The sequence below is a fragment of the Cheilinus undulatus genome, linkage group 1, assembly GCF_018320785.1.
Source record: "Cheilinus undulatus linkage group 1, ASM1832078v1, whole genome shotgun sequence".
Lineage (NCBI taxonomy): Eukaryota > Metazoa > Chordata > Actinopteri > Labriformes > Labridae > Cheilinus > Cheilinus undulatus.
In genome coordinates, this window is record NC_054865.1 from 37378808 (window position 1) to 37395346 (window position 16539).

A 16539-nucleotide genomic window follows, 5' to 3' on the forward strand; every position below is an offset into this window, starting at 1 on the left:
CACATCAGACCAGACCCTCACAAAATGTCTCGCACCAACATGTCAGGAACGAGTAACAGCACGTCACTTGAGTTAAAATATCTTTGTTGATCATATTTTTTGCTGAAAATGACCTGTTTTGTGCAGCTCCAGTCTGCTACGATAAAGTAGAGAAATTTACCCTTGAAGAGAGACATTTTACCCATTTTGTTGAAGCGATGCCCTGATACATATACTGTACAGGGCTGTGGATGAACGCAGGTTTTGCAAGCTGCTCGAGAAAGCATTAACTGTTATTTCCTCTGTGTCAAATAAGAATAAGTCTCAATACTAAGTAAGGGTGAGGAAGAAATGACCAGCAAATACATTGTATGAATACAACATGCAGTCCCCAGTGCTCCTAAAAGGCAAGTGTGCAACCTATCATTTCTCTCTGACTCTCTGTGTATACCCCAAAGAACACAGAATTGGTTTGTCTCTCTCTTTTCCTAACTTCTAAGAAATACACACTTATTTTTTCTTCTTTTCTTTTTCTTTCTTTCTCAGTGTGGGGTGTTTGTATTTCTGTTACGTTGGGGCAGGGGCATTGAAAACATGCCTCTCCCCTCTCTCCCAGGTAATGTGTTTATTTTCCTCAACCCATCTTCTAGTTTACTGCGTGGTGGCGTTTCTCCCCTCTTATCGCCTGGCCCTCACGGGGCACTTTAGCCCCTCAAATCCTGTTCACCACATACTGGTTTTAGAATCTGTGAAATGAGTGCTAGAGAAGCGTGGCCACAATGTCTGCCTGTGTTGCTACTGGACTCAAATGGGCTTGGTGTTTTTTTCCCCTTTCTTTTTTTTTGTCCAGGGAGATGCATAAATGGAAGTTTTTAACACCTCAAAGGAGGCTGAGGCCTTTGTGGAGACACACTAGAGAAGGCTGCCAGTCTCCTGAGGAGGCAGACACACTGAGTGCAGCAGGACAAAGAGCTAGAGGAGCAGAATCGGCAGGGGCATCCCTCTGCTTTGGGCAAACAAATGTACGCCCACATATACTGTACGACTGCACAACATACAGAGAGCACATACAAACATGCATTCACACAACAGCATTACAAAGGAGAGAATGGTATGTTCGAGCCATCTCAAATACTACCAAGCACAATATCCAAAGGAGAATGTATTTTAGCACATTTATTATATTTACAGTCTGATAAATTAACCAACAGCAAATTTCAGCATCTCAAAATCTACACTGCAGCCATGCTACATGAGCAGACACCAAAGAATAAGACATAATTCATCTGAATATAAACCCCACAGTTAAAATGTGACGTACAGTAGCTAACTGTAAATAGATTCATATGTGATTGAACAAAAACGCTCAATAAAAATGACAAATACAACCAGCACAGCAAACATCGCCATTCCCTTCTTATTGATTTCTGCTCCACTGTTTGAAAATAATTTCCTCATTTCCATCCCAATTTTCCTTATTGAAATTCCTTTTTTTTATCCCTGAGTACAACCCAACAGCTGGCATTTACAATCAGTCTTTATGCTGTTTAGATGTCTACAATAAGCATTTAGATGCAAATATCTCTGCCTCGTACAAAGGAGTTGCAACTTCTGTCAGAAGCAACATAATCAACCTGCAATTGTCTCCTGGCTCCAAGTGCTTCCCAGTGACAAGGCCCAAGCCGTAAGCATCTGTATTCAAATGATTCCCTATTTCAGGCACGGTTTAGTGTGGATATTTTCCAACAGTACTGCACTGAAAATCAATCACATGGTGAATTAAACCAGAAAAGAAACAACTGATCCATAAATGATCAGGTTACAGCAAGGCATTGGTGTCCACAAATTATTCAGTGTTTGCCTTGTTTTGAGGAGAAGCAGGCAGCGATGCAACGTTTGATGGTAGCCTTTTTCCACCAATGACTCTTATTACTGGTGTGCATTTTTCGATTTGCAAAGGCAGGCTTAAGTTGACAAATAATTTTTTAGGGAATGGATCAGTACAATGTAGGCAGACAGCTTAAACTTAGGATTGTGAAACCTTTGTAGCAGAGTAAAGAGAGTCTAAAATAGGTCGTAGTTTCTCAAAACAGGAAGGACTGCCGTTCAACAATCATATTCCATGTTTGAAAGTCTCCCTTATCTTCAGCTCATGTGTTTAAATGCTGTACTCTACATGAGAACAACAAGAATCTCTCCATCCGGTTGAAAAATACACTTCTTTAGTTTTAGTTTCCCTTTGTTCCAGTCAATACCAAAAGAATGAAGCGTGCTTAATTGAAACAGAATGACAGATTTCTTCCATTTAATTTTTAAGTTTATTTAAATAAATAAATAAATAAATTTTAGCTTGAACCGTGGAATGTTTTAGCCTTCGGTGTAAATCTGATTCTTATGGTGGCATATGCTTTCCTTTGGCTCTACTGGCCCCTGTACAGCCATTTTAACAATTAACATTATAACCTCTGTTTTCTTCTTTTTATTTACAGTTGCAGAGGTAATTTGTCTTTTTGGAAACCCACAATTAATAGCAGCGTTTGCAAATGCAAATGAGTCCATTTAGGGGGAGGGAAAATGATCAGTTTGAGAATATTTCTGCCTTCTTAATCTTCTTAAGAGGGAAATGATTTAAAAGGAGGACACAAATCTCCAGTGACATGGCAGGAACTGTGGGGGCACTTTCCTCTCTCTCTTTCTCCCTTTCTCATCTCACTCATGTCTCCCACCCACCCCCCACTCCCATTTCACCCTCCTCCCACTTTACCTCTCCCCCTTGTTGTCCTGTCGGGGTGGAAAAGGCCAGGAGTAAGAGACCAGGAGCTGAGAGCAGGACTGTGTACTTGGCTTGTCCCCCCAGAGGAAACAAATGTAGTGTTTGAGCCACTGATCACTGGTATAATTGAGTTTAACACTCCTTTTCTGGATTAAAAAAGAGCCTTTGAAATGAAAGGTCAAATTACCTCCCCGGTCAGGCAATAAATAAGTCAAACAAGGTAAGAGGTTCCTGCCAGCATATGTTAGAGGCAAATTCAATTAGCAGAAAAACAGCAGGCTCCTCTAGTCTATACTGCTTTTAACAAAAGCAGTGTCTCAGTCAAAGAGAGAATTTATTTGTCATCACTTAATAAACAGTATGATGACGCATCATAGAGAAAAACTCATTTAAACTATGTGCCTCAAATGCATAAACAAAATATAATGTCAGAAAAACAGCCTTGGTTTTATACTGACAAATATCCACAGAAATACCATGCAGGGAAACGAATCAAATCTGTAGATTCACAGTCATTAGTCTGCACACTTTTTAATGTATGATTTTCTACCATTCTGCAAAGTACCCTATAGGCCCATTGTGCATTGATTGCAGCACAAGGAAAGAAAAATGGGCAAAGTAGGGCTGCAGTCTGGACTGGAGGCACAGAAGGTGGCCCAGCAATGCACAGAACAAGAGAGAGAGAGAGAGAGAGACAACACTGCTCTACACCCAACCAGCTACAATGTGGCCTTTGTGACATAATGCTCTCTGCACAGCAGATTGTGGAAAATAATCCAAATTTACTGGTTCCCATATCCAGCAATAACAACTGACATCACAACCTGCACCATATATCCCATGTTTCTGGGCACATTTCACATTTAGTGGAGAATGAGGGGGGTAAGAAAAACATCGTCAAGCAGTTATTTTATTCCCATCATGTCTTGGGAGCCCATTACAGCATGGCACAAGCAGTGGTAAAACTGAGAAACCCTGCAGGCTGAGACAGCATACAGAGGGCTGGGGAGCACTTAGACTCACAGTACAAACCAACACTCTGCGCTCTGTTAACTGCCGGAGAAAGATGGAGTTCAAACAAACACTTTGCACCTACAGATTACGTGTGTTTAAATTCTGCTAGTCTTTGAGGTTTAGCTTTTTCCTTCAAGTGTTTCGTTTGCTTCCATTTGCTACCAACAGATGCTTTAAAAAATCTAATAAAGATGCGAAGTCTGCAGAAGAGGCCCTTCAGTGTGGCTGTCAAGACAATAGTAGCATGAGGTCTGTTTAACTGTGCTTAAAGCATTACAGGTGGGTCACATGAAAGATGCTGTTTCACTTGCCCAGCACATGCTTCTCATTATTTGACAAGAAAAACTGACATTGCTCCAAGCAAAAGAGAAAAGGCCCTCCACGGCCACCGCCGCTCACCACATACTAGTTTAGTATATCTTACGTTACATGTGAGCGTACGTTTTAAAGCTGAGTGTGCTTTGAGCATTCCAGAGGGACAAAATGAAAATGTACATAGATTAAATTGCATGTCCAAACACGCAGCAAGTGCTGCGAGGTAAGTATGATGTACGTAATAAAAGAAAAACACTATTCAGGGTTTAAATTGAATGAGCAATGCAGAATGTTAAATAAAACTGGCGCACAAGTTGTAGAAATGTGAGTTAAAATGTAGAGTAAACAAAAATAAATTTGCTGAAATATGGGATTTCTATCCAGCTGGAGAAAAATCCACAGCTGTACCATTTCAAATTTTAAAAAGGGAAAAAAATTATTCCAAGAACAGCCATGGATTGTGCCCGTCTGTGTGTACATGTGCTTATGTTATGTGTCCATATGACCATGTGTGTGAGCATGTCTGCTCTCGTGGTTTTGGACAAACTGTGGCCTCACAGTAAAATGATGAAATTGGAAAAAATATTACCCTTCTTTCTATTGAATAGCTGAGAGATAAGCACCCTTTAGCAATGAAGCCAGTGGAGTTTAAGCTTATTATGAATACCTCTCAGAGCGCAGAGGCATGTACTGTAGAAATCAAAGGGAGTAATAGGCAGGTAAGCCTGTGTCATTTTAAGGAGGAAGTCAGTTGTGAAATTGTAAAAATCGTAAGGCCCTGCTGACAATCTCCTGCCCTCAGAACACTCCCATAAATGATTTCTAATGGTGGCGGCTATCACATATCTGAAAAAGTCAGAAGTTTGTGAGGCGAGAGGGGAAAAAAAGTCCAATGCTAATCTCTCTATTGATGGAGACTTATTATAATAGGACCATTTATCTCTTTGATTAAACAGCACTTACTGTGGAGTTCACAAGAATGTGTGATTCTTTGCAGTGTGCCCTAAGCTTCCTGAGGCAGACCTGGCTCTGCAGAACATTCCTCGAGGTTTCATGTTCAATTGGCTGTGAAAGTCCTCAGCATAACTCTTACATGCCGGACTGAATCCATAAAGAAAAAGGCAACAAACAGGTCATCTTCATTCTTAAATATTTCAGCAAAAAAACTGTTCTTCAGGACTCCTACATTAAGAAAGACTTTTCCCATCTACAGGGTTTTAGTCACATCTTCATATGAGTGTTTCTGCCTATTAGCTTAAAATTTATAATACTCTGCCTCTTTAGGGTCGATGCATATATGTCATTGTATGTCATCTCCGAGGCAGCTTGGTGTCACATATTCTACAAAGGCAAACACACATAGGCTAATATGTACAGGGTTCTTTCTCCTCTGAATATTCATCCATGTTTCCACATCATCTGCAGGTCTCCTAATCACAGTCACTTCCCCTTTAATCACACGGCTCTAATTAGGTCCTAGTAAACCATTTTGCCATCCTCTTGGAGCGCCTCTGTGTCACTCACACATCAAACCAAGAAACAGTGTATTAAGGGGCTGTCACCCTCAAAGGAGAGCTCCTCCAGCAGCAGTGATACAGATACGTCAGGCTACACCCTCTTACACTAATTGAAATTATCGAAAGCTTCGCTTACATGTGACACTTGGCCATGCCTGAAACCGTGGCCTGAAGTACGGCAGTCAAAAGAACGACAGTAGTGCCAATGCCGAGGCTCTACTGGGTTCTCTGATGTCTGGTAATTGTTTAAACCTGAGTGGATATGGCACAGGGCCGCATGCTGCCTGTTCTGCCAAGAAAAGATAAAAAAATGTTCTTGCGAGCACTTTTCTCCTCAGTTCTGCTCTTCTATTCTAATTCAGTCCAGCATGGGCTTCATGGAAAGCCTCACTGCTTCCATGTTCATCTTGGGGGAACCAGTGTTGGGGATGATGATCACCGACCACAGGTTGATAATGATGACTGTTTAATTAGAAGCCTTTCTTTGGCCTGGCCTCAACCCAAGCTCCTCCACCCTGCAGATGGTGACCAATAAATTTAGCTTTGCTGAGGATGAGGAGGAACATTGTACCTCCCCAGTTTACCCTCAACCCCACCCCTAACCATGGACATAAAGCCTTTCTCCTTGTTGACACAGAAACGCAACTACGGCTTTGCTGCAGAAGCATCTGTATGAGCAATGATCCATCAGAGAGAAGTCCATAGGTCATCTGCAATTTATGTTCATATATGTATAATTTACTATTAGGACATGAAATATCAGCTAGTTAAAAGATTTAGACATGATTTATTTAATTCTGCCTTTGACTGAGTATTTTCCATAATCTCATAAAATAAAGAAAAGGTTTAATTCTGCCATTTTTTTGTTCATTTTTGCAACAACATCCCTCCTTGCAGCTAAAACACAATTCCTTTTTTTATGTTTCGGCTATTCAAAGCGCTTGGTTAGAGTTAGGGAAACACTGTGGTCATTAGTACATTATGGTTATGGTTGGGGAATTTAAACACTTTGTTAAGGGTTGCAGAAACATCACAGCATGGTAAATATTCAAAAACATCAACTGCGATGGGATAAACACCCAGAGAAGTCACGTGCCAAGCAATCCGCCCCCACTCTTGCCTATGACTCTACTCTGCGGTACATGAACCAAGCTTGGCGAACAAGCTCTGACAGTGGACGTAAATCGCTGTTGCAAATTACTTGCATATGAAAATCAGTTTAGGAGGGAGGGTTTGAAGTCATTTGTATATATTGGTTTGCAGTGAGCACGCTCTTTAATTGTAGTCATAAAATGTTCCAATTATAAGCTAAAGATCCATCTTTTAGGTTCTGATTACTTGTATCACTATCCTCTACAAAGATGTTGCAAATTTTAAAGACTATCCTGTCAAGTGTTTAAAAGATGGAGTCTTACTTTCCTTCAGAGAGCACCTCCCCTCCTGTCTTCCTCCTCTCCCTCTCAGTTTTGTCCTCACCCACCTCCTGTCAATCTCTCTCCACTAGCCTCCTCCCAAAGGTTTCTACAACCATATTGCCTGGCAGAAACAACACTGCATGTGTGTGTTTGTGTGTGTTGTATGTGGGCGGCTGGCGTGTGCCAGAGTGGCTATCCCCTCGGATTGTCAAAGAGGCTCATGGGAAATTTACTACAGGGGCCAAACCACAGGCTTTCTCTATCATTTTAGCCAATTTCTCTCTTTAAGTCCCATTCAAGAAAGAGATTATCACAGACGTACTTTCTTTGGCTGGATTCTCTGAGCTGTGAGTCGGCCTTTTTGGGCTCTCCTCGCTGTAGCTGCTCTGTGCTTGTATTTGTCTAGCTCAGCCAATCAGGGTTTGTAGAAACAGTTTAGCAAATTGTTACTACTTCAAGAGTTGTTACTAAGACGGAAAAGTCCATGAACTGCTGGACAATATGTATCTGACATTTATTTCTGCATTGTGGATAACTTATACTGTCTCACCTTCCCAGGTGGCAGTCAAGTGCTATTTGAAAACAATAAAGTTCAGCCAAAGCTTCAATGCCAGTAGTGCCTTTTGAACCAAACAAGTACATGGGAATCCAAGCTAAAGATGTGCAGGATGACTCCAAAACATTACAATGCACACCTCACCAAAGGATCTGTTGCAACATGAACATCATTATTATTCTTTGTGCAGCATCCTTCATCTTAAAATCCAAAGAAAATCTGCTCTTTGCCCAACTTCTTATTTTTTACCAATATGGTCGAAACAGGCCCCTCCCTGTATTCAGAGGGAAAGTGGATAACAAAGACAAACAGAGACCAAGTGAAAGTTTGTGGTCAGGTCTGCTAAAGCCATTTTCTCATAATGAACATTAAGGGTAAAGTCTTGTAACACATCCAGGTCGCCGTAAAGACACATTTTTCAGAGAGGAACAAAAGGCCCGGACTCATAGGGGAGATGCCATGGTTAACTCCATCAAAACTTTAGCCACAAAACCCTTTCCACCGATTCCCCACCCTCGCTCTTTGTCACTCTGATTTATTTTTGGCATTGCACATTAGCATTTTTCCAAAGGAAAAACTGTTGGGAATCTGATTTTTGGCCTAATACGCTGTCTCTTTTCCATAACTTCCTCGCCTGTTTTAGATGTCACAGTAGCTGCTCCATGATGTGAGTGGTCGATCGGTGTTTGTTTCCATTTAAGCAGGCACACTCACAATCTGGAAAGCTTTAAACATAATGACTACAAAATAAAAAAAACATGTGTTTTTTGTACTGATGCCTGTCTTTTAAAAAGTCCTCTTCTTACAGCTGATCTAAATTCGTAATGCACATTGAAATGAATGGATCAAAGTGCAACATCAAGGTAGACTGCTCATCATGACCTCGTCACCTCAGTGTCACATAATCATCTGTTCAAATTGTATGTCTCTCAAGAGTATCTATATGCACATGTAGTTACATCTACAGACACACAGTAACTAAGGTGTCAGTATGATCTGATCAGTCCTGTGCCAACAGAACACCTCTCAGCCTCCTTCAAGAGTGAGTAAAGGACCCAGGTTAGATGACTTAGTCGCTCAAACCATGGAGCATATTTAACATCTCAAGTGAGATCAGCCTGGCAGAATCCTAGCCGGCTGTCAACCTCCCAACAACTGGATAACATCTCATCGTTGAGGTTTTACAGAGAACGCAGACCACTGTAAGTTTTGATAGAAAAAACTCCTAACTTGTAAACTAGAACAGTTAATGGTGGACTTGAATTCTGCTGTGACAAGGGTGAATGATCATAATACAAATACTAATACTTGACCCCAAATTTGGAAGTGTATGTCACTTTTCTGCAGTTGGGTTATTCATGAGTACAAACTCAGTATTTGCCCTATATGCTAACATTTTAAATGCATATTTCATAATGTTTTTAATCAAATGTCTTGTTTTCACAGCTGCCCCTGTTGATATTTTCAATGAGTCCTTTTAAAGCGTCTTCCACAGCAGTGACTCGCCCCAGAGACCCGATCCAAACACAATGAAGGGGATCACAAGGAGAAGCCTTGTTTTGGTGCTTTTTGTGTGAGAAAAGCCCACATTACACTAATCTCTTTTCCCTTGTTCACTTACAACACACAATCTGAGGTCTTCAGAGCCTCTCCAATTCTAGCAGGACAGAAATCACTGTGGACTAAAGATCACAGTTCCCTCTTCTCCCTGTTTTTAATTAATCCTGATGCTCTGCAGCAAGGTCATTCAAACAAACATAGAAAGACTGCTAATCAATTTATCTGTGAATAAATATGAAGTTAACACATTGATAAAGAGGCTTTATTTCTATGGGACTTCAATTAAAGGTTAGTGTGACTGCAGGCAGTGAGAGATAGTACTGAGTCAAAGTGAAAATAATTAATGCATGGCCCTCAGAAACTGTAGCTAACAAAATGGTTGCCACACAAAAAAACAGCTTTGGATTCTGAGCCCAAGAGTCTGCAAAAAGGAAAATGGAGTGACTTGAGTGTTTGTTTAAAATTCAGTTTCAACCACCTGCACCCTTTTCACACAACCTGCCAGTTCTCAGCCTTGGTCCATATGTTGTGAATGTATGTGTGTGTAAGTCAGGGAGCAAGTGGGCCAATGTGTGTGTCTTGCTCATGTCCTCTGTCTGTATGAGGGGAAAAAAAAACGAGTGTTTGTGCGAGCGCGTGAGTGTTGATGTATGCGAAGACTCCAAAATCCAGCACATTTTAATTACTGCCCGGCTTTACTGTGTGCCTCTTTGATATGGAAATAGAGGCGAGCATCTTCACACAGCCACTGTACAAATCTTCATGTGATTCATAAAAAACAATGAGGCCGACTAATTCCTGCACCTGATTACAGTCTCCAACCTGTGTCAGAAACATGCGGCCAATAAGGCCCCTCCAATTAATTCTACATATTAATGTGTGATTAAAAAAAAATCAACCAACGCTGAGACTGTCGCATTTTGAAGTCAAAGTTAATTACACACAACCATGCTATGGACTAAAAATGAAAATGTCCAATTATTTTGAGAAAAAAGAAGTAGGAGAGTGAGTGATACAGATCAAAATGGGCCACTTAGGTTACTTGTGCAATTATGCAGTTCCTGAGATGATACACATATTTAGATTTTTTTTTCATCTGTAATCCTTTAATGTCAGCAATACTGTTCACTTACAGCATCCAGAGGGACACAGAGATCTGAAAGAGCAGGAAAAAATAAACAGCCGATGTTCAGTTAGTGTTGGCACACATAGGTGCTCCGTGTGATTCAGAATAAGAAATAACACACCCTCAAGTTTAATCTTTGACATTAGAAAAACAGTCATTTATGGAATAAAAAAGCTTTAAAAACTCTTAAACTGAGCGTGCTGAATTAGGCTAAAGCTGGATAAAATTCAGAGTGTAAAAGCTTTACTTCTAAACAGCTGGTGTAAAAAAAAAAAAAAAAAAAAAAAAAAAAAAGCCCTGTATATTAATCGGTCAGGCTCCTCTTTCTTAAAGCTCCTCAAGTGAGACGGGGACTTTTAGGAGGTGATGCCCCTCTGTCTGTTCTTTATGAAACGCTTGATTTCATCAGCGTTCCTGCTCCACAGAAAGTTGCTGACTGAAAAAAGCCACAAAACCCATATGAAGAAGCTAAAATCTACTTCATCCAAACAGAAGGCATCCGCAATGCACACAAACACGCTCTACCAAAAGCTACTTGTGTATATGGAGAAGGGCCACTTCTCCGTCCCGGCATGCAAGCATTCATTAAACAGACTAAGCGATTCATAATGACGTGGCCCGTTACAGAAAACGTATCATCATGACAGATCAGACATGCTCGTGTTGCAAACTTCTTCTTATAAAGGATGAATAAGAGGAATCTTTTGTCTTTCAAAGTTCAGATCATTGTTGAGATATGCTTCAGCACATTAGATAACACTTAGACAGATGTCACAACATCTGCTGCCCCCTCCTCCTCCACCTTTACCAGGCCTGCTGTTGTTTACCTCCTCTCATCTTGTTTATCATCAGCTCCTTCCACCACCACAAAGACAGGGAGACGAGTACCTGTCCCCACTTCAGCCAACCCCCTTTCAGTCTCTATATCTCCGCTCTGCCTGCTCGCATGCATCCCAGCAGCAGCATCAGCAGCGGCCTGTCACTTGGAACAAATACATGTCTCTCTGCAAAACACAGCACACGTTGAAAGATAGAGCGACGTGTACGGTCTCAGATATGCAGCCTAAATGATACAAGTTGGGAAGAGATGGGGCAGGGGCGGGCTTTTTTGGATTTTAAAATCTAAATTAACCGTCCGTGCAAGAGTGAAGACATTCTCTGCAAAATATCAGGAAGAGGGGAAAGTATCAGTCATGCATGCACACATGCAAGGGTGTACAGGGGCTCTTTCTCTCCTTCTTACACACACACACACACACTACAATTCAACAATGAAAGTTTGATGAGAATTAAAAATGCCAAGGAGCAAAGACTGACTGATGCAACCTCTTCATTACTGGAATAACCAGAGCACAGTTTACAACAAATTTACATGATATTATAATATTCATTCCCATGTAGTATATGCTAATGATAAGAGTGATTATATATGATCTCACTGCATATTTAAGTCAACATGAAGGTGTTTTATTTTTCCTTTTAAAGCAGTGAAATCAGTGAGTCAGAATTCTGTAAGGATGCTGTTTGGCAGGGACATTAGCACAGTTTTAACTGAAAGCAGAGCAGCAGAGCCATGGAATAAAACCCTACACAGAAATGCTATTTATTCACTCTCTTAGTGGCATAAAGTAAGATTATAATTGATTTTTAGTGGTGAAGAATTTAACACTCTTAAATGACACCTTAAAATCCATAAGCTACGCAATGCTGGGGACATTTTTGTATTTTTTGTTCTTGGTGAAGTCAAAGTTGTAATAAAATACCAATTAGGAAATTCTAAAAGACCAAACTGACCGTCTGAGTTCTTCTGTATTAAAGAAAAAGCTAAATCAATAATTAATGCGTGCATACACCAGCATGATTTATAAAAATATTAAAACATTTTCACATAAGGCAAGCTTATGAATCGCTCCTTTTCCTTCTATCTCTCCTGCCTTTTCTTTGATCTCACTGATATTTGGCACAAGAGTGCACTTTAAACAAATTCTACCTTTAGATGATGAGCAAAAATTAAATCACAGCGCAAGGTAAATTTATCTGGTGGCATTTAGTCTGAATAATTTTCAATTCTTCAAAAATATTTAAAAACAGATGAGTACGTCAGTGTATAAGAATGCAACAACTGACTTTTACTAGCAGTCTCTCCTAAAACACGGGAGACATTGGACTTGGACAGAGTGCAGGATGTGTTTAGACAAGCCAGGTGGCTTCTGCCTTCATGCCAAAATAAAGGTCCTAAAATCTTTCAACTTACAGGCACATGGACTGACTGAGTTTGGTGAGCACAGGTGACACAAGCTGAGTCCAGCTAAACGCTGAAGTTAAGCTTTTTCCTTAAAAATACAAGGGAATGCAAAAGGCCAGTCAAAATAAAATTATAAAATAATTTTCCTGCATTTATTTTGAGTTTAACGTTTTATTAATACATTTATTGTCTTAAGTTCTGAGGCAATGTTTAAATCAGAAATTGAATAATAGCTGATCTGTCCTGGTTGATTTTTTAGAAACAGCTGACATAGTTTAAGCCAGAATATTAGTAGGAATTAATATTTCTACAGCAAATCGAAGGTATTTTCAGAGAGAAGGGAGGAAGGTGGTGAAAGAAGATGCCGGTAGTTTGTGTGCATATAAAGAAGTGAGAGGTGTTAAAGAAGAGCCAGGAGCAGCGGCTGGGAGTGAGGCATCAAAGCGCCGCTTTTCACTCTTTTTCCCTCTCGCGCTTTTTGGGGAGCGACACGCTGAGCTGCTGCAGCCACACACACACCCTCTCTCTCTCTCTCTCTCACACACACACACACACTGTAACACAGACAGACAGAGCCGAGTGTCCCTGTATAGACACCAGGACAATGTGCTGAATGGGCAGTCTAATTATAAATGTGCCATTTAGACTCGCATTTGGTCTCCAGAATCGCCTTACCTTATGAGGAAACCTGCGCGCACAGCTGCACTGCGAGCAAGTGTTGAGGACAAAACAGCGCGAGAAGGAAAAAAAAAAAAAAAAACTTTTCTCCAAAGACTGTCTGTGAGTTTCACCGAGGAGAAGAAGTGGACAATGTGCCATTGTTGAAGGGGTTGGAAAAGGGACGCGCGATAGATAATTATGCTTATTAATTAGCCACAGGTGTGCTATTTGTGTGGCGCCACACGCACGTGCTCACTGTAAAATAAACAAAAGAAAACAGAAGAATTCTGTTAATTAAAAAAAAACATTTTCCATCTTTTCTCCTTTATATTTAAGTGTCACCATTCCTTTCTCAACAGTGTCAAATTATTTTTTACATTCACCGTTTTAATTTTTTTACGTCATAAAAATGAAGTCATGCTAGCGTTAACATGCTTGAATGATAGCATGCGTCACTTAATCTTCCTTTTATCACGAACCTGATTTTTTTTTATTAAGTCGATTAAAAAAGTCACAATTAAAGTAAACTTTTAAAAAAATATATTAGGAGAAAACATTTGTTTAAGTTGATATTTTTCGCTCTACAAATGTCCAAACGTAAGTGTAGGGTTTAAATGCCAAATTAATATTTTCATATGTGAAGTGAAGACAACTAGAAAAGCTTGAGAAGCACTTTTGACAAGAGATCCTCTGTGTCTGAGTCCGGGAGCGCCGAGCTTCAGAGCCTTGGGCTTAAATGGAAAACTGTCTGTTCAAGTACATCTTCTCTAAATGGACAAGCCCTGCGATTGTTGAATTTAATTTATGGCTTATGCATTCTTCAGAGGTCGATTCCCCTGACCTCTCCACAAAGTTAAGGAAGAGAGATTTCCCAGGCTGCACGGCGGCCACAAACCGTGCTTTTCTAACATAAGAAAATAAGACAAAAAATGTGCGAATAAAGATGCAGTCTTAGGACTGTATAAAGGTGTAATGAGACATGAGTGAAAGCTCCAGATAAACTTGTCCAGCGCTTCACACAGAGGACTCACACAGCACGTCTGCGCGTCACCGTCAATGAATAGTACCGCTGTGTGGACACGCGAGAAACTGCCACCAGCCCCAGAAAGTTACGGGACATGTAAACACAAACACTAAAGCGGGTTCAGTTTTAAAATGTTCCACTTTAAAGTAAGGGATCACCTCTTTTGGTCATTTTTTAGTGAGTTTTCACAGTGATAGCGGTCTGCGGTGGTCCTTGCGGTGCATTTTAACAGAGTAGTCTGTGTCCGCTGGCACGGCTTTCACGCTGCTGAGATAAACAAAGGTTAGAAAAGAGATCAAAACTTTTAATAGATGATAAATGTCCCGCTCGTTAGTTCTGTTGAGGTTTGATGTTGAATTTAGCGCCGATGTAGCAGTTTGTAGAGAAACTCGAGCGCTTCTGAGCCAGTTCCGCGCCACTCTCTGGTCTCGCGTGCACTCCGGCTTGTTTTGGTGAAAGCGACGCATCAGATAAGCACATTTAAAGTTTCACAGTCGACCACATACGGAAACGCACATCACAGTACATCGTAAGCTTAACAGATGGAGAACTTTTAGAAATGTTGCAAAGCATAGTGCGCGCGCTGTCCCGGAACATTTCAGTGACAGCGCGCTCGACTTTAAGGAATCAGCACTAACAGAAGGAGAGAATAAGAGGACAGCACAGAGCATGTTGTAAAGTAAAGCCAGCGTGTTGTTTACCTTGATGATCTGAGCCGTTGAGGTGATATTTCTGCGTCCTCTCCCGTGCGTAAAGACTTTTACACTACGCTGCGCTTGGTAGAAAACGATCACTGAGCTATCTGTTGAGCGAAAACTTAAGTGTGCGCACACGGGGCCATATGAGGGGATCCCGTCTGCTGTCTGTGAACTTCAGCTGTCCAAAAACTACAAGTACCTTTTGTTGTTCGCCTATCTCTTCTTTATCTCTCCCTCTCTCTCGTTCTCTCTCTCTCTCCCTCTCTCTCTTTCTCTCTCACTCAGACAAGGGAAGACGATGGGTAGAGCCGCTGTCAATCTTGGCAATCAATGTGCGCAGCCATGTCGCAAGTATTCAAAGCATTTCCCGTCGTGCAACATCAGAAAGTGAGTGGCCAGGGCATTGATCTGAGGAAGGCAAAGAGGCAGGACTCCCCCCTCCTCCTCCTCCCCCTCCTCCTCCTCCTTCCAGACAAGAGATGCGAGAGAGAGAGAGAGAGAGCGAGAGAGAGATTTGTTGAGAAATAAAAGTAGAGTAAGGGAGGATGGCTGGAGCTGTCCGCAGTTTAGTCACTTTAATAAGCCTTAATTGAAAGTCACTCTTCAGCCTCGCGACTTTGAGGTAAAGTTCATGTCTTTGTGCAGATGAGGGACTATACTTTTGTTTGTTTTAGGACAAATGGTGCGCTCACCTCCAACTTTTGTTAAAAATCAGCGTTTCAGTGAAACAAAGTGTGTTCAAATCCTGAAAGAAGGAGAGAGAAGCCGAGTGAGAGAAGAGTGAGTCAAGGGACAAGTTGAGACTCGTGCGGTTTAACAGCTTTCATTTTCATCAATCTAACAGGTACTCTAACAAAAGACGACATAGAGTCAGAGACAATTAAAGTGTCATATTTAAAAAGATTAATGAGACAGAATCCAGAAGTCTCTATTGTGCGTAATCGCATGAACTGGTGTCAACTCTTCACATCCTAGTAGTTATTAATTTCAAACTCCTTAATAACAGATTATTATTATATAAATATAGGTCCTATCCGTCTGTTACGTAGCGCAAATCCTTTAAAATATACATTTAAGATGGGCTTTTTATTAGGAAATAAAGTCAAATTCAAGGACAAATTAAAAATGATAAAGTGGGCAAGACTTGCTCCACTTTTTGTCCATAAATTGAATTCAAGGGACAGAATTTTCAGGAATAATAATCATTTAGTTGTGACTCCTTATTAAGATTATACAGTGTATACAATGTAGAATGGGAGATGTTAATTAAAGCGTATTCTGGTTGATATTTTTAGTTTAAGATAAATATTTTTAAATGATTTTAAGACATGGTATTCCTGAAAATATGATGCCCAGAGGTTTAGAACAGACTCTTTTTGTGATATTTTAAATATTTTTAAATATCTTCAATAATTCGATAGGAAAAATGAAAAATAAAACCCTTATATTAAATGTCAATAACACCCTAAATTAAGACAATGTCCCGGCGACTGATCCAAGCATCATAGCGCAAGCTTTTCTATTGATTAAAATAAGATCCTCAATTGTTTTGATTGAAAAAAAATGTTTGCAATTTTCATCTGGATCCCCGACTGTCCCACAGATAATAAACACACACTGATAAATTCTAACAAGACCCCGGACAAGAGAGATGAGG

General features: G+C 40.5%; 1 protein-coding gene across 3 annotated transcripts in view; it reads right to left on the bottom strand.

Moving 5' to 3' along the window:
* Positions 1–15135, bottom strand: part of sox6 (SRY-box transcription factor 6) — a 154742-nt gene extending 139607 nt beyond the window's left edge. For all 3 annotated transcript variants that reach the window (XM_041786049.1, XM_041786059.1, XM_041786038.1), the window contains exon 1: positions 14886–15135. The gene's annotated coding sequence lies outside the window, so the exon portion shown is untranslated. The remainder of the gene's footprint in view (positions 1–14885) is intronic.
* Between the last annotated feature and the right edge of the window lie 1404 nt (positions 15136–16539).